This window comes from Diabrotica virgifera, chromosome 7, assembly GCF_917563875.1.
Source record: "Diabrotica virgifera virgifera chromosome 7, PGI_DIABVI_V3a".
NCBI classification, from domain to species: Eukaryota; Metazoa; Arthropoda; class Insecta; order Coleoptera; family Chrysomelidae; genus Diabrotica; species Diabrotica virgifera.
In genome coordinates this window covers 13,232,810-13,257,773 of record NC_065449.1, presented here as the reverse complement: position 1 = coordinate 13,257,773, position 24,964 = coordinate 13,232,810, and the positions used below count along the sequence as shown (strand labels likewise).

Sequence of the window (24,964 nt, the reverse complement as noted above, 5' to 3'; positions counted from 1 at the left end):
AAATGGTCGACCAATCAATAATATACGGTTTGCCGACGACACTATTTTATTAGCCGAATGTCTTGAGGATTTACAACAAATGGTTGACAGAGTGGTAGAAGTCAGCCAAGAAAACGGACTGTCCCTAAACACAAAAAAGACACAATTTATGGTAATTACAAAAGTTCAACAGCGCCAAGAAAGCATAACAATACATGGAGAACAAATTAAAAAGGTTGAAAAATATAAATATTTGGGTACAATAATTAATGAAACTAATGAGTACACAGAAGAGATTAAAGCAAGAATAGGACAGGCAAGAAATGCTTTCAACAAACTAAAAAAAGTACTCTGTAGCAGGGACATTACAATTTCTTTAAAGATAAGACTTCTGAGATGCTACGTGTTCTCCGTATTATTCTATGGGTTGGAGGCTTGGACATTAAAGAAGGATGTTTCGGACAGATTAGAAGCCTTCGAGTTATGGGCCTACAGAAGAATATTAAGAATAAGTTGGGTGGATAGAGTCACGAATATCGAGGTGTTGAGAAGAATGGGAAAAGATAAAGAGGTTTTAAATACAATTAAAGTCAGAAAACTGCAATATCTGGGACATGTTATGAGGGGCGAGCGTTATAACTTGTTACAATTGATAATGCAAGAAAGAATACAGGGTAGAAGGAGTCGCGGAAGAAGACGCATCTCCTGGTTAAACAATTTGAGAGCTTGGTTTAATTGCACTTCTGCTGATCTCTTTAGAGCAGCGGTATCGAAAGTGCGAATTGCCGTGATGGTTGCCAACCTTCTTAGAGGAGATGGCACATGAAGAAGAAGAAGAAGGTAACTATTGTCGATGTACACAGCCCATGGGACCGCGACGGCTTAACGTACCCTCCGAAGCATGGTGAACGGCTCGCATCATTTTTAGAAATGAAAATGTTGTAGGTGCCGAGATTAGAACTCGTGCGCTCTGGCTGAATGAAGCCGGTATCTTGTCGCTGAGCTACGACCGGTCATATATGAACAGTCTTCTTCTTCTTCTTAAAGTGCCTATCCGTTCCGGATGTTAGCGATCATCATGGCTATCTTGACTTTGTTTACCGCAGCGCGGAACAGTTCAGTGGTAGTCGTGTTATACCTTTCCTTACGGGAAGGTATAACACTTTTATTTAGTTACAATACAGGAACGCTTTTATTTAGTTCAATAGTTTGCGTCAAATCTTTAGACTTTAATTTGACTGCCTTTTCTTCAATGCAAATGAATGAAAATTTGCAGATATATGCATTCGCGGGAACAATACACGAATAGTCAATAAAAAATTTTTTTCATGTTTATTAATTGTTTAAATAAAAAAAAACGATTTTAATGGAAAACGCTTAAATTCTCTTGTTTTTTACAATGTAAAAACTTTTACGGATTGTTTAGCTAATGATATGAACTATATCTACATAATTTCACTTTTTACGTTAATTGTTTACGTTATGCTTCATAAATAAACAATAAAGTTTCAAATTTTTTGCCGATTCCGACTACTTTTCATGTTTGTACATCATATTTTTTATAGGTACATATTTTAATAAACATGATGTGTAAGACTAAAAAGTAAAAAATAAAAAAATATGAAAAAGAAAAGAATGTGTGTGTACTTTGTACGCACGTAAGAAGTTATACTTCTACTACATATTATGTGATTTTTAAGACAATACCAAAAATTAAAAAAAAATAAAAGATTAAACGCACACAAACACATTGAAAAATGCCACAAAGAAAAAATGATTTCTGAACGATAATAATTGTTGGCAAAAATTTTAAATACGCATTTTCTAAAAAAAAAAAATTATATAACAAATATACTTACGATCATAAAATGCATAAAAAAAAATAAAAACTTGCATCGGGAATCGAACCCGTGAATTTCGGGGCGCTTTGATTCGTAATCGAAGCCTAGACTCACTCGTCCAATTCCACATTATTTGTCATGTGGAAAAATAGGGTATCTGAACGTTTTACTGTTTGACAGTTGTTTTGAATATAATTAAATTATGTAGTTTAAATTTTGTGGAAGAAAATATTAAAATATAACAAAACAGTAAGAAATCAATATATTAGATGAAGATTGGTAGAACTTTTGTTGGTAATCAAATTAAGTATGTAAATCAAAGCATTACATACCTGCTAGATAAATAAATCTACGCCAAAAAATCATAATTTAAAAATAAAAATCGGACCTAATTTGGGATTTCTCTCTAAAATCCCCATTCTTGAGAAAATAAATGTACAGTAGAGCGTCGATTATCCGAACGTCGATCAACCGAACGACCGCTTATTCGAACTATCGACTCCCGTGTCCCGCACTCGAATACCGAGCAAGCGTTAGTAATTGACGCTTAAAATATCTTCAATTTTCTTCAATATTGTATCCAAAAATAATTATGTTGTTGCAAAGACTGCACTTTTTTGTTTAGTTGCTAGTTGTCGTTATCAAGATATAAATAAATATGTAGGTATATAAATATGGCTTTTATTCACTTGTGGATAAATATGTATGACTATAACTATGTATCAATATATTGTAGTTCGGTTATCCGAACAAATCGGTTTTCCGAACACCTATGTCCCCCAATTAGTTCGGATAATTGACGCTCTACTGTATTTCAACCTAAGCCAAATGTATAATTACAATATGATTATAATAAAAACTACTTACCAAATTAGAATGAGTTTTCCTTGTCCAAAATAGTCCAAAAGTCCAAAAATATAGGTATATGAAAACTATTTAAAAAGGCAGTATAACTATTAACTAACTTTTGTTTGTTGTTTCTTTTCACACAAATTTTAAAACGCAACGACCATAAATAATCAAACTGCAGCTGTGCCACAGCCGCCATATTGAATAATTTTTGACATGTCATTTGAACATCCAATCAGAACAAAGTTATAATGCGCATGCGCCGGGATCATAGGTTTTAACATATAAAAATTCACCCTCATATCGGCGGTAAAGAAGTATAACTTCAAAAAAATTTTTAAGAAACGCTTTTCTTTAGTTACGAGTGATTAAAATTAAAAATATTATAAAAAAATAAACTAAAAAGCAAAAAATAAAAAAAATTGAAAAAATCTAACACATTCGTTAAAGAAAAGCGTGGGGCGAAAACCGTTTATTCGATGGACACGCACCACGCTTTTCTTTGATGGATGTGTTAGATTTTTTCATTTTTTTTATTTTTTGCTTTTTAGTTGATTTTTTATAATATTTTTAATTTTAGTCACTCGTAACTAAAGAAAAGCGTTTTTAAATTTTTTTTTTATATTTTTTTATTTATTTACAAAAATACTTACAATATTATAAATACATAACATATACAATTATTTTAACATATAAATATTAGTTTGAATTGTGGTAACAATAGATTATCAAATGATGTTCAAAATGTTCTAATAAAAACTTATGGCTTCTATCTGAATACATATATTTGTAAATAGAAAAACTTCTTTCGACATCAACTGATGTAACTGGGGCATTTTTCAAATTTACTATAATAGATGGTTCTAAATTAAGTGGTTCTGAAAATGTCCCAGCTAGTACTTGAACCACTTCAGAAAGAACCTGGTAACCACTATTTTTTCCATGGTTACTTTAAATTTTTGAAAAATTTCCTTTCCAATAGTACCTTTAACATTTTGACACGATGACTCAAATTCTTTTATTAAAACTGTACTCTCTAACAATGATAATTTAGAGGATTCTAATTGAGTTATAGTTTTCTGGACAAAACTATAATTTGATTTTATGAATGACAGTTGCTGTTGGAGGATGTTATTTTGGAAGGCTTGCTTAGCTTCCAATAAAGATTGGTAACTATCATCCGCTAAAAGGCTAATTATTTTTTTTTAAATCAACAAAATCATCAGCATAGAAATTAGCTGCTTCCAACCATGTTCTCCAACGTGTTAAAATGGGTTGCGGTGGCAGTGGAACAGCAGGAAGCATATCTCTGTAACATTGTATTCTTACAGGTGATTTCAGGAATACCTTTTTGACGCTCGCTATTAAACTGTTAACTAGTGGAAATTTTTTCTTACTTCCTCCGCAACTCTGTTTATTCCATGCGCCAAACAAGTGACATGTATTAAGTTTGGATAAAATATTTTTAAATTTTGTCCTGCTTTCACCATATATGATGCGGCATCAGAAAAAATAAGCAATAATTTATCATTAGGCACAGCAGCAGGAAGAAAACATGTTTGCTCATGCTTCTTGTAGAAACCGTGATATTGTTAGAGCGTTGGTTTTTTCCACTTGCTTACAGGAAATTAAATACGATTTTCGAAAGGTTTCATCGCTAAGTACACCAATCAATAAGTGCCTATACAATAAGTATCTTCCTGACGAGTCAGTGGCCTCGTCCACACAATATGTAAAAGTAATTATTACCTATTTCGGCTTTTATGTTGTGGATAATGAGGAGTATAACAAATTGACAATATTTCTCTTTAGAGTTCGTTCACTGGGAATGTTTTGTTTGAAATATTTTTTTAAAAAAGAACTAAAGTTTTCATTAGATAATTTTGAAAGCGGTATATTAGAAGATAATAATGCATGACACAAGTCTTCGTTAAAAGTTTCTTGTTCGGTTTGTTTTTTGGAACTTGACTGAAAGCACTTGGACACTGAAGGTTGATATTTTTCACCGGATGTGGTTTTTACTTTTTTAGCTAAATGTTTCGCGGTTCTGACATGCTGATCTATTTGAAATTTTTTTTCAGATGAAATCTAAAAAGAATATAAATATTCTATAGTTGTACCCATTTTTAAAAATGTCAAGAAATGACTGTGCAAGAAGAAAGAACCACCAAATATTTATAAGAGTCTCTTCGTCTTTTCTATTTACATTTAAAGAAAAAATACTGTAAGCATAAATTACAGGCACTTAATTAATTAAGTCCAATATATATGTTTTTGTTTTTAGCAAAATTAAAGCAAACTATGCTATTGTTAGAAAAAAAATGTTAGCGACCTTTCAGTAGACTATTGAATGATTTGAATTTTAAATAGGTATCCTATTTTTTATCGCAAGGAGTTTAAAAAATGCTTGAAAAAAGAAAAAATACATCGATTTATTGCGAACTAGCCTTGTGTCAGTACTTTTCTTAAACATGATCTCCAATTTTAAAATCTTTGTTTGTACCACCGTGTAAATTTTTAAAATAAAATAAAAAATAATACTTATGTACTTACGGTTTTACCACAACATGAGCAATAAACTTTATCCATATCCATAGCTCTTTGTAAGGTTTTATGCAAGTTGAAACATTGCTTATTTTCGGCATTTTCAAAGCACAATAATTATTCACAATTATAAATACACGTTGTTTACGCCTCCAATGTTACAACAAAAGTGAAACCAAGTGAAACGGACCGTCAAAATAATTTTTTTTTACCTAGAGACATAAACTGGCAAACACAAACCCTTAATTCCAGGACAAAACGTGAAAAAACTATAAGCCGCTGTCTTTTATGAGTTACTATATCAATACAAGAATTTGAATACCAAGTGATTATAAAACAAAACTAAATATAGGCATTTTCATGCTATCTGTAAGTTTGAATATAAAAATATATAGTTAACACCAAATTTTCAAATTATATGCACTTTATGCTCACTTTTATAAAAATATGCAAAATTTGACATTTTTGCATTTTTTATGCATTATATGCAAAATATGCAATTTGCATATTTGCCTAAGTCTAGTGATGATGATTATATCTTCGTTGTTTACGATACATTAGATATTTATTTACGTATTAACATTAGATATTTTTTTATTGTGCTACCTACTATCAATTTAATTTTTTTTCAGTGTAGTAACGTCAATGACAATTCCTTGAGTAATGCAGTTGTGGTATGTTTTCCACAACAAAAACTCCGCCTCCGCAGTTTTCATTAAGACCAAGTAAGCGACTTTAAGATTTTTCGTGTGGCAGATGGCTGCAGTATATTTGGCTTGGCTTATTTTTATTTACTGCTTTTATACAGTTTAGTCCCTATGTGTAGATGTGTAGAATATACTTAGAATATACGTGGTGTAGTTAAAAGCCAGACAATTCTGTTGGGAAATATATGAAACAATCTACAATTGGTGGAGTTTATTTAATGCGGTTTTAAAGGCGAGTTAAGACATAAAATTGGAATTTATTAGATGGAAGAAGGTAATAAAATTTTTGCAAATGTAAGTTTACAGTCGCCAAAGACGAGATAAATTTCCCTTCCGACTTTGTTCGCAATTTTAAATTTGAAAAACTACAATTTGTTGCATATAGTCTAATATTTCTATTGCAAAATGTATAAATGTATTTTCGACGAAAATTTTGTTTTAGTTTAAAATTCGCAGTTCGTTCGTTTGTGCGTCGCCGCCCCTGCAATACTGGAAGCCGATCTACCGATGTATACCTATTTATTTATTTATTTATAGTACTATACAATTGACCTGGCCTTTTGTGACTAATCCAGGTCGTTTCCTGATGGGATTACAGTAGTTTATTACAATATTATTACTTTAAGAATTTTTTCTATTTGACTAATTAACAATATAGCCCTAATCTACTACTAATTATGAAAACTACAAATTGTAAACAATTCTAATAAACAATTCTAATGAACAAATAATAACAACTAAACAAAAACTAATAAACAAAAGATAAATTATTAATTTTTTTTTGAACATATAATTTTTATAAAAGTGCTCCCATTTCTCATTCTTAGATGAGAAATGCCAGCACTATTCATCTAAAAATAGTCACGAATAATTTTAACACCTTGACGGACACCTAAGTTTTTCAAAAATGGTCAATTTGTACAGTGCCCTTTTTGTCGATATTATTATTCAAAAGGATGAAATATAACTAGGGCGACCTGAAATTTTACTCCAAGTATTAAAATTTTACAGAAAATATTGTTTAAGTTTTAACGCTTATCAGCGTTCTGCCACAATATAAGACTAGTATTAAGTCTATCTTGGCGGAACGCTGATATGCGTTCGACGTCATACAGCGTTGTGCCTATTGTCGTTTTCAACCTAATACATGCAGTGACTCGACGTCTATCAGCGAAATATTTTTCATTAAGAAAACGTATTTAAATAAAGCAATATTTATTTAAAGAAACCAAAAAGACATAATGATTCTTAAAACGTATTCAGAAGTCAAAAATATTAATTTATATCAACATAGTTTACGCATAAAGCTAACTTATACAAAGATATCTAAAAAATTATTCTTGATTTTTTGTTATTTCGTGCCACTCTTCAAAACAGTCTGGACATAACGGAGGCTTCTGGGGACATCCTTTACATCTATATCCTGATTCTTTCCGTTGACCTTTTTTGGCACACAGTCTACACTTCAAAAACACTTTTTTCTTATTCGATTTTGCACTTGGAATGCCTGGATTTCTTTCAGGCCAATGATTTGCTAAGTTTGTTTCATTTGTGAAACATTCAGGCTCGTAGTTTGAATTTTCCGGTAACCTGTTATCATGTTTTTCTCGACGAACTAAATTCTTTGCTTCTAAACCTGGTGGTAACTTCAAATAGGATTTAATGAGACTGTCACGGAACTCTAAATATCTGTACGTCTTGGAATTATTTTTACAATATTTTCGGTATAAGTAGAAAGAGTTCCATACAGTTACATCTAATAAATGGAAAATTACCTTCTTATACCAACGTATCGTTTTCCTTGGCGTTGAATAAGTTGAGGTCATCTGATCACACCTGTCGATGCCTGACATATGACGATTATAAACATCAACTTCTTCAGGTTTTATTTTCTCATGGCCATATCTGTTTTTCACTTGTATCAATCGTGGGTGATTTCTTGTGGTGATAACAAGAACATCGCGCTTATCACGCCATTTGGAAACGTAGACATTCTTTTTACGCATCCAGAAATGTTCACCCTTCTTGAGTTTTTTCTTTATAAGTTCCTTGGGGTTATTCCTGCGATTTGACCGGAGAGTTCCATTAGTATGAGTTTTTAAGCTTAATAACTTTTCAGATAATATAGAACTATTATAAAAGTTGTCCATAAACAGTTCGTGTCCTTTCATGAGGTAAGGCTTCATCAACCTCATAACTATAGCTTCTACTTTTGTAGTTCCCACATCGGAAGCGTTTTGAATATCCCCACTATACATTTCAGTATTTAAAAGATACCCATCGGAGGTTGTCAGTTCATAAAACTTAATGCCGTAACGTGCCTTTTTATTTTTGAGGTAAACTCTAAATCCAAGCCTGCCACGAAAATGTAAGAGGGATTCATCTAAAGACAACTCTTTAGACGGTCCATAAGCATTGTGGAATTTGGCTATAAGCATGTCTAAGAATGCTTGAATCTTTTCTTTATGTTTTGCGGTTCTCGAAGAGCAATTTAAAGTTCTCAATATTTTTTCAAACCTTCTTCCTGACATAATGTAACTAAAAATTGGATGAAAGTACAATACATCTCCATATGAAAACAACCTGCGCATGTTTGAAGTTGTAATTTGACCCTGCAATAAACACAGTGCCAAAAATTTCTTCATTTCGTCGATAGTCACAGGTCTAAAACTATTATCTCGAGCATTCCTTGTTTTGGGTCTATTAGATCTTGTTAAATCTTCTCCATAATTGTTGGTACATTCCACCAAATAGCTCATTATGTCATCGGTAAATAGGTATTCAAAAACATCTTTTGGACTATCTTCTGCATTTAAATTAATTTTCAGACGATTAGTGGATTCATCAAAGTTGAAATCTGGTATATCTGCAGTTGTAAACTCCCATTCTGTATCTATGTCATCTGAAGAATCAGAATTTTGATTCTGCAGTGCTTGTAGGGGTATACTGTCTTGAGATTTCTGAATAATTTTCTGGGAATCCTGGTCCAATGCGTCGGGCTCTTCTACTTCACTTTCCTCTGGCAGATTATATTGCTGGGGATTGTGAAGAGTATTATTAGACGTCTCTACATTGGAGAGCTCGGGGAGTTCGTTTAAATCAGAGTCTTCACTTTCATCTGACTGCGAGGCAGACGACTCACTGGGTACATAGTTTTCATCTGAGCTGAACTCTCCCTCATAAGCAGCATCTGAGTTCTCTTCATCCGACGTAATATCGTCATACAGCTGAATCAACCGCTGCTGTTCTCTCTTATACGGGTCACGGTCCGCCATCTGAAAGCAAAATAATATATTTTAAATTATACATCCTACTATAATAACATAAAATATTAGGCACAAAAATATCACACTAAATAAATTTATTTTTTACTTACATTTTTCGAGTAAAACTCGTATTCAACCTAACCTAACCACGTGTTTTACTATCTGCGGCACAGTACAACACACACCGCATACTTCAATATAACTGGCGACGCTGTACAGCTTCGCGTGTGACTTAGCCGGTTAGATACTTTAAATGGGTGGGGTGAAATAGAGAGGTGGAATTTACCAGACGGGTAACAGATTGGAAGGTATAGATAGGTATTCTATGACAGTGGCTTACGTGTTACCATGTATTTATATTATAATTATAACGCGGTACAGCGTTCTGCCACGATATTAGATTTTGTTAAGGACGCTTCACAGCGTTCTGCCACAACACAATTTTAAAAAAAGACGCTGCACAGCGTCTCTGTCCATCAAGGTGTTAAGTGCAGGTCTAATCGACTTTATGATATTCTCAATGGTATTTCGGTGAGCCTCAGACCATTGAGTTTTAAAATTTCAGGTTTTTAGTTTAATTTTTTTTTGTTTGATTAATATTTTTTTTTGATTTATTTTATTTTATTTTATATTTGATATTAATTTTTAATTATTTATTATATAAATATTTATTTAATTATTCCAATATTTAATTTTATATTTTTATATGTAATTTTAATTTTTTTTTTGTATAATTTCTTATTCAAATTCATAGAGGTTGGATATTATTTACTTGATTTCTTCTTCGTCTAATATTATATAATTCTAATTGTTTCTTTGATATTATGTCCGCTAAATTATTTAGTGTATTAAATAATTCTTCATTTTGTATTATATTTTCTATATTTATGCCAACAAGGTCTCTTCTCATTCTTTGTAGTTCTTGTGTATTTGTTTGTCTTTCGCAAATAAATACTGTGTGTTCTGGTGTGCCTATTTCTCCACATTCACAATATTGATTGTCTTTTAAGTTAAATCTATGTAGGTATGTAGGGTACGGACCGTGCCCTGTAAGAAAATGGATTAATCCTTTTTTTGGGTTAAAATAATTTGGTATATTATTTAAATTTAGAATAAAATTATAGAGACGTCTTGCTTTAGGGGAATTATCCCATTCGTTTTGCCATTTTCTATTTAATGTTTCTTCTAATTCTCTTTTTGTTCTGATTTCTATTCCCATTAATTGTATTATTTTTTCATAATTTTCTTTTCTTTGCCAATATCTACATGCACGTTTTTGTGTTTCCAAGTGCATGGGCATTACACCAGTCAATACTGTTAAAGCTGATGTTGCTGTAGTACTGAAGGCTCCTGTCATTCTAACAAGGAAACCTCTTTGTGCTTTATTCAGTTTTTCAATATTTGTATTATTTGTATACTATGTAATTTTTAATTTTAATGTATACCTATGTAATTATTATAATATATATATATATATATATATATATATATATATATATATATATATATATATATATATATATATATATATATATAGTCTTTTAAGTCCCTTTTACTTTTCAGTGTCGGGACATTATAATATATTAATAATAATAATGTATACCTATGTAATTTTGTCTCCAAAATACAAATCTGAAAACGGCATTTCGATATCTCGAACCATCTTCTAGATTCTAGATAACCGACCTTAAAGTCAAATGCCAATTTATTTATTGCTCCAAGACCAGTTGAGCTATAAAAACGAAATTTGGTGTGTTTTAAGAGATAGTTATTGTACATTTTTTGACATACAATTAAGAATTTTGTATTCATCATTAGCGCGCCCACGGGTAATGGTCCGAATTTTTTTAAAGAAAAAAAAAATACGCCACTAAGATATTTCGAATTAAAAATTATTTTTAAATTCATCGTCTAATTTATGATAAAAAACCGTTCTTGCCTTTTCTCATATGGTGCACTGTTTTTATGCAGAAAAATAAAAAATCTTAACGTTTACAAAGTATTTGAACCAAGTTTCTATGCATAATATGGAAACTACCTCGAATACTTGGTAAGCGTTAAGATGGTTTATTTTTTTTGTATAAAAACGGAGCCTCGTATAAAAAAAAACAGAAGAAATATTTTTTGTCGTAAATTAAACGTGAAATTTAAAAATTATTTTTAGTTTGACATTTCTCAGTGGCGTACTATTTTTTTCTTAAATAAATTCAGAATATTACCCGTACGCGCGCCTATGATGAATATAAAATTCTTCTGTTACCTGAAAGGAGATCACTTTGAACATTTCTTGTAGCTTTGCACCTAGTTAAAATCTTATTAGTAATATTTTCTGTGATTGTTCTAGATTAGTATTATTATATTGGATAGTTCTTGATAATGTATTAAGAAATCAAAAATACGCGTCAAGATGTTTTATTTTTCTGCATAAAAACGATGCACAATATGAAAAAAAGGCAAGAAAGGTTTTTTATTAAAAACTAAACGTGGAATTTAAAAATAATTTTTAATTTGAAATATCACAGTGGCGCACTATTTTTTTTTAATTAGACTATTGCCTGTATGCGCGTCAATGATGAATACAAAATTCAAAATTGTATGTCAAAAAATTCACCATAACTACACTAAAAAATTTAGCGGGCATACTATCAAAGAAACAATTTAGAATTATATAATATTAGGCGAAGAAGAAATCAAATAAACATCTAACCTCTATGAATTTGAATAAGAAATTATAAAATAAAAAATTAAAATTAGATATAAAAATATAGAATAAAATAATGGAATAATTCAATAAATATTTAAATAATAAAAAATAAAAAAAATTAAAATTAATATTAAATATGAAATAAAATAAAATAAATCAAAAATTATTAATCAACCAAAAAAAAATATAACAAAAAACCTGATACAGTCGAACCCGCTTATTAGAATACCGGTTATAAGAATATCCCGGTTTAAGGAATAGAAATTTGAGGTCCCGAAATGTTTTGACTAGCCACCAATGATTGGTTATTAGAATATCCCGGTTATACTAATACCTTTTCTTCGCACAAGGGCTATTCCAATAAGCGGGTTTGACTGTATTTTAAAACTCAATGGATATTTTCGGCTAAGGATCTGAGGCTCACTGAAATACCATTGGGAATACCATACAAGTGGATTAGACCTGCACTTGACTTATTCTTAAACCAGACAAAAGGGAAGGAATTCTGCACTATGCAATTCACAACCCCCGTCTGCAGCTTGGTAAAGTTCCAACGGAAAATGGACCTAGTTACTTAATAGGAATATGTAATACTAATATAAAATAAAAATGTATACCATTTTTATTCAGTTGCAATGCGAAGCCAAAACCGTCTTAATTTTTACTTAGATTAGAGAGTGCAGTCAGCACTCTTATCGACAATTTCACCTCTTGTTAGAGGCTCTTTGGAGAATGCAGTATTTGTCTTCACTGCAGCATCCATCTGGCTTGCATATTGTAGAAGCCTCGGAGGTGTCACCAGGAAAATGGGCCAGTAAGTTTTTCAATTAAAAATCTTTTAAAAATATTTTATTTTACAAATATTTTTATTAGGTTGAAAAACTTAGTCTTTCATTTAGCAGATACCGCTACGCACCTACTACCTTCACGTCAGTTGCAATGGGGGACTAAGCCCAGCCGCACACCAAAGAAACATGAAACATGAAACGAAAAACATGTTTCATGAACCTAAAACACTGCTAAACAAATCTCAAAGTCCGCCTACCAATGAAACGAGTGTGATTCATGCTCATGACACATTTTTATTTTCGGAGAGTTTCATAAATGGGCGGACGTTTATTTGTTTAGCACTGTTTTATTTCCATGAAACGTAATCTACGTTTCATGTTTCTTTGGTGTGCGGCTGGGCTTATATGCCGAAACATTTTTACCTGGAGTAGAGAAAGCAGCCTATGCATTCTCTGAAGAGCCTTTAACAAGAGGTGAAATCGTCGATAAGAGTGCTGGCTGCACTCTCTAATCTAAGTAAAAATTAAGACGGTTTTGGCTTCGCATTGCAACTGAATAAAAATGGTATACATTTTTATTTTATATTAGTATTATTCCTATATAGTAACTAGGTACATTTTCCGTTGGAACTTTACCAAGCTGCAGACGGGGGTTGTGAATTGCATAGTGTAGAATTCCTTCCCTTTTACCTTCACTGCAGCATCCATCTGGCTTGCATATTGTAGAAGCCTTGGAGGTGTCACCAGGAAAATGGGCCAATAAGTTTTTCAATTAAAAATGTTTTAAAAATATTTTATTTTGCAAATATTTTGTTAGGTTGAAAAGCTTAGTCTTTCTTTTTTGGGAACTTTAGATTTTTTCTGGCAAGTTTCACACAGATCCAAATAGATCGTTATGATTTCAACAGGTTATAGTCCAGGGCGCATCTGTTTTGAGGTGGACGTTGAGAGGCGACTCAAATTTTTTTGCAGAAATTGTTTGAAAATAAATCAAATAATAATATTTGAGTTATCCTCCCTCTCAAAAAGGTCCGGACATTGTTTAAATAATCAAAATGTCAAAAAATTAAGGAAAAATTCGATTTTTTTTTCGTTTTTTGATTATAACTGTAAAAGTATTCATTTTCGAAAAAAGTTTTGCTGACATAAAAGTTGCGTAATTAAATTTCCTATAATATAGAATTGGTAAAAAATTTTAAAAATAGTCACCCTTGTTGCAAAATAGCAATAATTGCGAAAAAACAGTACAAAAACAAGTATTCGCATTTTACGTTTTTCAACCATTTATGCTATACTTCGGACCTTCATATTTCACCCAGAAAAACTTTATGATACAGTAAAACAATACTGTAAATTTTATTAAGATCGATTCAATAGATTTTGCAAAATAAATTTTGCAATCCAGCTTTCGCAAAAAAATTCATTTTTTCAAAATGTTACAGGACTGAAAATAAAGCAGATAGCAAGTTGAATTTTTTTTTGCTTATAGCCGTGTACTGTACCTTTCATTTGCAATTTGCAAAATTAAAATCGAATAACTACCACGGCGTCAGGAAATTTTTTAAATTAACATTAATTTTTGGTGCTACGCGCAGGACAGCGGTGTTCAATTCACACAAGTTGATTTCCACCAAAATTTCTTCTAATCTTTTTCTAATATATTATTTTCTTACTCTATATTTTGTTGTATTTTAATATTTTAATTCCACAAAAATCAAACTAATTTTATTATTGTTTGTGAAATATTGTTTAAACAATTGCATTTATGTTTAAAAATAATAAACTTTTATTCTATAAGTTAAAATATATAAACAATAAAGTTTTTGCTAATAAAAGTGTTATTTCAAAGGATAGAGTATGTGTTTTTATTTTGCAATAAACAAATTTATTTATTTATACCGAAATGTAATAAAAATTAAAATGTATCAATCATTATCAAAGGTCATTGGAATGCCCAATAAGAGCAAACTATCCGCTGTCCTGCGCGTAGCACTAATAATGAATGTTTATTTAAAGAAATTCCTGACGCCGTGGTAGTTAATCGATTTTAATTTTGCAAAATTAAAAATAAAAGGTACAGTACACTTATATACGCAAAAAAAAATTTCAACTTGTTATCTGCTTTATTTTCAGTCCTGTAACATTTTGAAAAAATGATTTTTTTTTGCGAAAGCTGGATTGCAAAATTTATTTTGCAAAATCTATTAAACCGATCTTAATGAAATTTACAGTATTATTTTACTGTATCATAAAGTTTTTCTGGGTGAAACATGAAGGTCCTAAGTGTAGCATAAATGGTTGAAAGACGTAAAATGCGAATACTTGTTTTTGTATGTTTTTGTTCGCAGTTATTGCTATTTTGCAACAATGGTGACTATGTTTTAAATTCTTAACCAATTCTATATTGTAGGAAATTAAGTTAGACAACTTTTATGTTTGTACAACTTTTCTCGGAAATGAATACTTTATAAATTATAATCAAAAAACGAAAAAAAAAAATCGAATTTTTCATTCATTTTTTGACATTTTGATTATTTAAACAATGTTCCGGACCTTTTTGAGAGGGAGGATAACTCAAATATTATTATTTGATTTATTTTTAAGCAATTTCTGCAAAAAAATTTGAGTCACCTCTCAACGTCCAAATGTGCTAATATTTTTACAGATGAGCCCTGGTCTATTATGGATTGTGGCATTCCGATTGCGTTTCGATCGTTATAATTTGAATTTCTTACTTTTATCAAAATCCTCTGGGAAATGTATAAAATTACCGGTAAAATTAGGAAATATAAAGGGTTTTTAAAGAACATTTCCTACATTTACCGTCGACTCTGGTAATTGTACACAATTACCGGTAATTGTGTGCAATTACCAGATTATTTACTTTTACCGTAACATATACATCTTATGTAACTTCACAATCTACAAATATAAAGTAAGTATATAAGTAAGTAAAATATATAGATAGATATAGATATTGAACCGATTAATAGCAATTTATGCTTCCATTAGAGTCTATGACGTTCCCTTAATTATTGAAAATCTGCTGCTAGCGGATGTTAATCAGTGACACGCTCTGTTAGTCCATTACCAACTTCAATTCAGTAGCAATTATTATCGACATCACTGACAACACCTCGTAAAATTACATAAACCGCACACTAATAACATCATTACTGTTTCGGCAGTAAAAATGTTAAAAACGTGTGTGATTAAACAACGAAAACATTAGTGTTTGATGAATAATGTATTGTTTTAAATAATTTATGAATGCTTGGAAGTAATGACGAAAAAATATAACTTGATCTGATTTTTTTCTATCGGATTTTCGGATAGTTCGGTTTCTTTATACGTATTCGTACATCAATTACCTTCGTTTATGTTTTGATGGTATCAACTACACTGGTCAACACTTAGAGACTGTTTAGTTTTTGATTAGGTATAAAAGACTGAAGAAAGCGCAAAAATCGGCAACATTGCTGTATACTATAATTGTATTTTAATCGTTAAAGATGTTCAAATACTCGTTCAATTTCAAGTTTCAATTACTCGTTCCGATAGTAACAGTATGTTATTAAAATCACTGTATTACTTCTTATGTTTTCTTAATTATTAGTTTTTATTGCATATTATGTAAATCATTGTAATCATTGAATGCATAGTTAGTGAAAAAATAACCCTATTAATTAAATTAATGAATAATTTATGCTATTATGCACGTAACGATTGTCCAAGAATAGCCTCACTCTATTGAGTGAGTTTTCTTAAATGTAACACCCTATATTTTAGTATTGTAATGAAATGATATTTTATATGTAGTACTTTTTTATTTCTTAAACATTTGCCAACTGCTTTAATTTGTGATTTATTCGTGATTGTTTAAGCCAAACCTTAATTGAAACAAAAGTTACGTAAAATTTTATTATGTTGGCCGTGAAAATATTTTTTTTTTTTTTTTTTTATTTAATGTTGTAATATTTACAATCTGTCCTCAACTGAGAACAATAGGTAAATTATTTGACAAAAATTGAAAATTTTGACCTGTAGAGGGAGATCCAGTGATCACCCTCTTTACATAAATTAAATTAAAACAAATTAAAATAAGTTTAGTTATCACAGATTATTCGAATCTTCTTGCTAGATCTACTACTTTGAATCTCTTCAGGCGTCGTACATCATTGTGGTCATCAGTAAGGTTGCTGGCTAACTCATTTGGATGAGATTCTAGTCTCTTGGAATATTTTTTGTAATATTCCGTTATTACTGTTTTTATGGATGGCACATTGAGGTCTTGCTCTATCACATAGTTTGGCACGTACCAAGGGGCATTCAGCATTGTTCTAAGGACTTTGTTCTGGAATCTCTGCAATATTTCTAGGTTAGTTTGACTGGCTGTCCCCCAAAGTTGGATACCATAGGTCCACACTGGTTTTAATATAGTTTTATATATCAGCAGTTTGTTTTCAAGTGATAGTTGAGATTTACGACCGATGATCCAGTACATTTCTCGAAATTTTATTCCTAGTTGTTTTCTTTTTGTAAAAATGTGTTTTTGCCAAGTTAATCTCCTATCAAGATGGATTCCTAGGTACTTGACAGTATCGGTTTGTGGGAGTTGAGTTTCATTTAGTGTTACAGATGGACATGTTTGTCTTCTCATGGTGAAGGTTACGTGGATGGATTTACTCTCATTCGCCTTTATCTTCCATTTTTTAAGCCATATTTGTATATTATTAAGGTTTTTCTGAAGGGTTCTGAATGCTGTATTTGGATCATGGTGAGAGGCTAGTACAGCAGTGTCATCAGCAAAAGTTGCACACGTTGTTTTGTTACTTGTGGGTAGGTCAGCAGTGTAGAGCAAGTACAATATCGGTCCCAAGACACTTCCTTGTGGTACTCCGGCTTTTATTGGTCTTAGGCTTGTGTATTCATTATCCTGCTTGACTAGGAAATGTCGGTTGGAAATATAGCTTTTTAGGATTTGATAAAAAGGATGAGGAAGGTTTTTCTTTAGTTTAAAGAGCATACCAGCATGCCATACCTTGTCGAAGGCCTGACCAATGTCCAGGAATGCAGCAGAACAATACCTTTTATTTTCTAGATCACTTCTGATGTGTTTTACCAGTCTATGTACCTGTTCTATCGTTCCGTGTTGTGTTCTGAACCCAAATTGGTGTTGGGGAATTAGTTTCCTTTCTTCTATAACTGGGGATAATTGTTTAAGGAGAAGTTTTTCCAAAATTTTTGATAGAACAGGTAGCAGGCTTATTGGTCTGTATGAAGTCACCTGAGTTTTATTTTTCCCTGGCTTAGGTATGAGAATAATTTGAGCAACTTTCCATTGTTCTGGGTAGTAACCTAGCCTAAATATTGCATTAAATACTTGCGTTATCATTTTCAGACCTTTGCATGTCAATTGCTGCAGTACTTTCCCGTTGATCAGGTCATACCCTGGAGCTTTTTTTGGACTGATTTCATGCTGGATCATATTTCTAACTTCTTTAGTGGTGATTTTTTGTATAGGTAAATCCATCTGGTAGGGCGATTCCAGGAAGTCATTTATTTCTTCCTCTGTGTCACCATCTTCCATGGGATGTGGCTGGAATACATTAGAGGTGATTTGCAAATGCTTCGGCTTTTTCCTTATTATTTCTACACCAGTTTCCCTCTTGGTTTCGTATTGGTGGTATTTGTTGTTTCGGGTGTTTGATTTTTCTCGTGGCCTTCCAAAGGGTATATTCACTATCTGCGTTTGCTGATAAACCTGTAAGATATTCTTGTATTTTGTTATTTTTGATATTATGCAATTGTAGTTTAATTTCCTTGGTGATTTTATTTAATTTCGCCTTGTTCTCATGTGTTCTTTTTCTTCGCCACTCTTCCTTTATTTTTCTCTTTCTAGCAATCATTTCCTTTATTACAGTTGGGCAATTCTCTTTCAATTCTGTTTGGTAGCAGTCAGGGGTAGCATACCAAGCAGCTTCTTGTATAGATTTCTGAAGATTTTCTACTGCTGCGTAGATGTCACTTTCTGTTTTCAATGGGATGTTTATGTCAATTAGTTCATCTAGTTTAGTCTTGAAAATGCTCCAGTCTGTTTTGTTACTGTATAGTGATGGTTGTTTAGTACTGTTTGTTATTTGTGCATACCATGTCGCGATTACGCTAGAGTGGTCAGAGGGTAGATCGTAACAAGATTCTACTTTTGCCAATTGAACATTAATTCCTTTAACAATATAAAAGTCGAGTAGATCAGGTATTTTTGCATTGTCGGTAGGCCAGTAAGTTGGTTCCCTTGTGGTGAGGTAATTTGCATTGGTCGCATTTATAGCTTTAAGAAGTTCTCTGCCTTTTGTGGTAATAATTCTGGATCCCCAGGTAGTATGCTTAGAATTAAAATCTCCTCCTGCTATAAATCTATTTCCTAATGTTTTAAAGAAATTTTCAAACTGTTCCGTTTTGTTATTGTGCTTTGGCGGACAGTATATAGCTGATACTGTTAGTGGGCCTAGTTGATCTTCCACAACAATGCTGGTGGCCTGTAGATAGTCGCATTCATGTTTTTGTATTTCGTAGTGCTTTAGTTTATTACTAACTATTATTGCAGTGCCTCCATGTGCTTTTTCGTTGGGATGTTGCGTATGATAAGTTGTAAATCGTGGAATATTGATGTGGTTTTTGGATGTAAAATGAGTTTCTGTAATCAGCATTATGTCAATTTTTTGTGTGTTAATAAATAGTTTTAATTCTTCTACATGTTGACTTAAGCCATTGGCGTTCCATAATACTAGCTTTAGTAACTGAGTCATTTCTGGTTGAGAATCATGGTCAGGAGGTTGAGCATAGTGCTCATTTGTTCCGTCAGTTTTTTTAACATGTCTTTCAGTTCTGACATGTCTGTGTGGTTATTAGTTTGATTTGGTATATGTTGTGTAGTAGTTTGGTTGGAGGCTTGCTGGTTAACTGCTTGCGTTGCTTGTGCGTATGTTATTCCAGGTTGCACATAGTTGACTGTTGTAGTTCTATCTTGGTTTGTCCTCGCGTTGTGTCGTCTCAAGTTAGGGAATTTAAGTTTTTGTAATTGTTTGTGAACTTCACACCCTCTATAATTTGCGGGGTGATTTTCACCACAGTTAGCACATTTAACATTACTGTCTCTGGTTTTCCTTGGACATTCTTTAGTGTAATGAGGTTCTGCGCATTTGACACAGCATGGTTGTTTATTGCAGAAGTTTTTTGTGTGGTTGTATTTTTGACATCTACTACATTGCGGAATTATTCTCTTGACATGCGGTGCTTCGAATTCTACTATGGAATGCATTACTTGTTTAATGTTATAGATGTCCTTGTTATTATCTTTTGTTTCTAGATCAATGTAGAACATAGGCAGCGATTTTTTAGTTTGGTTGTGTAGTATATTCCATATATTTATAACATTATGGTTTTTGGTTTTAAGATCTTCTTGATTCTAATTCTAATTGAAACAAAAGTTACGTAAAATTTTATTATGTTGGCCGTGAAAATATTCAATCAAAAATAATTCTTCGTAAATTAATACATTTTAATCTAGATTAATCCTTCATTTATTAATATTGTAAAATATATCAAAATACCTACGCAGTTAATATTGTTGGTGCATAAAATATTAACAAAAACATACAACATTCTACCTAGTTGCTACTAACAATAAGAATTTTTTATCAGCAATTCTCTGATAGACGACAACCAAGAAGGGAAACTTTTCAAAGTTTCCTATGCAGCGTTTCACGTTAAGGACGGAACGTTGTTTAGATAGGCCACTGTATTTCTTATGGGCATAAAAGCGCGCCGATGCCACGCGCGCGTCAATGAATCGTATATCGGCAGTCGAGTAGCCACTCGTGCCCGAGAGATCTGGCAGCACTGATCTCCATAAGCGTAATGTTCCATTCTTAACGTGAAACAAAGTATAGAACGGTTTTCGACGAACTTACTTACTTACATTTACAACAGTTTTTGTTCGATCAGATTTCTCGTAATCTAATTGTCCACTCAGTTGAAACCATTCTAGTAAACTTTGAAAAGTTTCCCTTCTTGGTTGTCGTCTATCGGGAAATTGTTGATGAAAAATTCTTGTTGCTAGTAGCACATTTTTGTTATACTCTCCTAGCACAAAAATTAGTTTTTCATTAGAAAAATTAATATTAGCAATGATAACAAACCAACGGGAAGTATAAAAATAGTAAAAGTTTTCATCCTAATAGAAATATTTAAAAATATTTTTAAAAGATATTTAATTGAAAACTTATTGGACGATTTTCCTGGTAACACCTTCTAAAAATTCCAAGCCAGATTGATGCTGAAGCGAAGAAGATAAGAGGGAATTCTAAAACTTGCAATTCATGACTCCGTATGTTCAGCGTGGTAAATTCCAACGGAAAATGGACCTATGTTACTCAAAGGAGTAATACTAATATATAGGGAGCGGATTTATATGCGATCAATTTTGATGAAATATGCGCATATATATGCAGTAAAAAATTAAGAAATATGCGCAAGATATGCACAAAAATTCAAAAAATGCGCATTTGGAGCAACCACAAATTTTCTGTTCTATTCTATTCCTGGGGAGTTCTTTTATAGGAGGTGGGCTGCAATCTTATTTATTATCTTTCAAATAAAATCATTATTTTTTATATAAGCAATTTATTCACATTTTTTACAAAAACTGGTAGCAATAGTTACCTATTTAAAATAAAACAATATACAGGGTGTCCAGAAACTCTACCGACAAACGAAGACAGGAGATTCCTCAGATAATTTTAAGACAATTTAACCCAATTCACCTAGTCCGAAAATGCTTCCTAAGGGAGCTAGAGCTCTTTGAAGATGGCGCCATGTAATTAGTTTTTCTTAAATACTTCCAGAACGCTTCTATTTAGAAAAACGAAACTTTTTATACATATTTACTTTCCTGAAATGAATCGATTCCATCCATTGTGAATTTCTAGTACCGGTCATAGGCGTCCGTTTTGGGTAGGGCAACGGTTATTTTATCGCATAATTTTTTTGTCTTCAACTTTTAAGCATTTTTGATACTGTATTATTAAATTGTGAGGTATTTTAGTACTAAAAGGTACTCTTACTTTAAGTCGGTAGGATACACCGTTTTCTAGAAAAATCGATTTGAATGTTTTTAGTTTTGGGAATTTGAAAAGAAAAAGTTAAAAAAAATTTAAAAAAAACGATGTATTTTACCAACTTAAAGCAAGAGTAACTTTTAGTACTCGAATATCTCATAATTGAATAATCTAGTGTCAAAACTAATTAAAAATTAAAGACAATATAGTTATGTTATAAAATAACTGTTGACCTACTCAAAACGGACGCCTATGACCGGTACTAGAAATTCGCCATTAATGAAATCGATTAATCTCTGGAATATAAATAAATGTACCAGTTTTCATCTTTCTAAATAGTTTTTTTTTAATCTTTTTTTTTTAATTCAAGGAACGAAAAATTTTCAAATCGATTTTTCTAGAAAACGGTGTATCCTATCGACTTAAACTAAGAGTTCCTTTTAGTACTAGAATAACTCACAATTTAATAATTCAGAGTCAAAAATGCTTAAAAATTAAAGACAAAAAAGTTAGGCGATAAAATAACCGTTGCCCTACCCAGTTTCTGGACACCCTGTATATTATCTTCGATTATAATTCATTACAATGTGTTTTTCCAAATTTTTTACGAGGAAACATTTTCTTTGATCAGATAAAATATTTTTATACCTTGAAAAACTCCTTTTAACATCAACAGAAGTAATCGGAGCGTATTTAAAATAACTTGTTAAAGCCGAAAATTCTGCACCAAAATCAATTTCAAAATTTTCTTTAAAAATTTCGCATATTTCCTCCAAAGTTTTAAAGACGGGATATGATCTAAAGCATGAATATTTCAATTTTCGTTAGAAAATAGTAAACCTATTGTTAAAGGTGTAAATTCTCTTAACAATAGGGGATTTAAAAGAATCACCAGAATTATCGGTACCTACCTACTAAATAGGGATACAAATTGTACTAAATATAATAAAACTAAATAAAATTCGGATTTCCCGGTAAACCATCCTTCATCATTTTAACATCCTACAATCAGCATTATAAGTACTTTGTGTAAAGATCGGGTATTTTCTTAAGAAAAAAATGAAAAGATGAGCCGTCTCTCTTCAGGTAGATCTCGAATTAATAGATACGACAGCCTGTGCAGGGAAATATTTTGTGTCGAATTAAAAAATTTTAAATTTTGTGTCCAAAAAAAAATTTTTTTTTTGATTTAAATGTTTTTAAATAGGCACAAAATACGCATAGTTCTTTAAAAATATGCAAAATTTAGTAAAGTTCTCAAATATGCGAAATATGCATGCAATATGCATTTAGCATAAAATCCGCTCCCTACTAATATAAAATAAAAATGTATACTATTTTTATTCAGTTGCAATGCGAAGCTAAAAGTGTCTTAATTTTCACTCATACTAAATTCACAAATAAGATGCAGTAGAAATAAACAAACCAGAACACGTTAAATGTTACAAGGAGCACTCCCGAAACATAATTTACAATGTATAAACTCTGTAAATCATAATTTGGGATTAACAATGTAAATACATTGTAAATTATGATTTTGGAGTGCTCCTAGTAATATTTAACGTGTCTTGGTTTGTTTATTTCTACTGCATCTTGATTGTGAATTTAGAGTAGTCTCTGCACTCTGCACTCTCTGAACTAAGTAAAAATTAAGACAGTTTTGGCTTCGAATTGCAACTGAATAAAAATGGTATACATTTTTATTTTATATTATAGTCCAAGTAATGAAGCTTAAAATAGGACAAAACCTCGCAATTTTTACAGAATGAATCGATTTGCTTGAAAATTTGAGAATAAGTAGTGGATAGTCCAAGGATCAAAATCTATATAAGGTCGAAAGGTGCTTTAACCGTGGGGGTGGTTGCCACCCCATGTCGGGGGTGGAAAGTTTTTATTTTATTTTGACCGCCAAAGTTGTTAAAAACATTAATTCTAAGCCAAAAACGTTCTATACATTTTTTTGATAAAATTAATAGTTTTCGATTTCTTCGCTATCGAAAGTGTTGGTTTTATAGCTAAAAAATCAATGTTTTTAGTCAGTTTTCTGCTAATAACTCAAAAAGTTTTCGTTTTATCCAAAGAACTTTGCTTAACAAAAATGTACCTTTAAAAAATAAACAAAACAGTTTTTTTTTAATTTTCTTTAAGACCAATAGTAATCGAGCTATACTTTATTATATGTTAGCTCTTCCTCGTCAAATGCTAAATATTGTATTTTCAAAGTCAAAAGACGAGAAAACTGTGTATTTTTCGAGGATAACTTGTTTAAACTAATTTGAAGTATGTGGAAATATCTATCTCCTGAAATAAAAAAGTAGTCTCTAGCTCAAAAATTAAGTGACTTATAATAAAAAGAATGTCAGTCCCTATTTTTTTCAGCGAAAAAGTGATCGGAAACTTCACCCTACTCGCCACCCTAATTAAAATTAGTCATTGACCTCATTTGGTCTTCTTTATTTATGTATTATTAATAGGTTCAAGGGGTTTGACCGGCTTATAATAATTAGTTTTAAAAAAAAATGGAGTTAACAGCTAATAACGAATTTTTGTAGTTTGGCAAAAAATGCTTTTTTCTTCATAATAGAAAGATTATCATCAGAGATACGAACAAATATTTAAATAAAAAATTGTAGATTATTTAATTTCCAAGAAAACGGTGTAAAAAATTTTTTTTTTACGGTAAAAATTGAGTGAGCTATTGACAGTTAAAACTTATAATAACATGCAAAAACCACCTTTACCAACCCTTTCAAAGTCACCTCTTTTTGCGACTGAGTATTTTAAAAGGATTTATTATTAATATCCTTATAGAGCTTATAAAAACCTACAAAATTCTTTTTTAACAAACTTTCTCGGATAAAAAATAAAAAAGGTACGATTAAAAAATCAATATATTTTTTTGAAAAAAAATGGAGAATTCCAATTGGAAGCATAATAATGTAAGTTAGCGATGTTTTTAGTCCTTGGCCTTATCTATTCTTCTTTATTTATGCATTATTAATAGATTTCAGAAGTTTGACTGGCTTATAATGATTAGTTTTTAAAAAACTAGAGTTAACAACGAATAACGAATTTTTGTAGTTTTGTAAAAAACGCCATTTTCTTCAGAATAGAAAGATTAGCATCAGAGATACGAAAAAATATTTAAATATGAAATTGTAGGTTAT

The 24,964-nt window shown here is 31.3% G+C and overlaps 1 protein-coding gene across 1 annotated transcript in view; it reads left to right on the top strand.

The window, feature by feature from the left end:
- The window catches only part of LOC126887777 (uncharacterized), a 298,854-nt gene that overhangs the window by 4,604 nt on the left and 269,286 nt on the right, over positions 1-24,964 (top strand). The window contains exon 2 of the mRNA XM_050655583.1: positions 5,846-5,938. The gene's annotated coding sequence lies outside the window, so the exon portion shown is untranslated. The remainder of the gene's footprint in view (positions 1-5,845; positions 5,939-24,964) is intronic.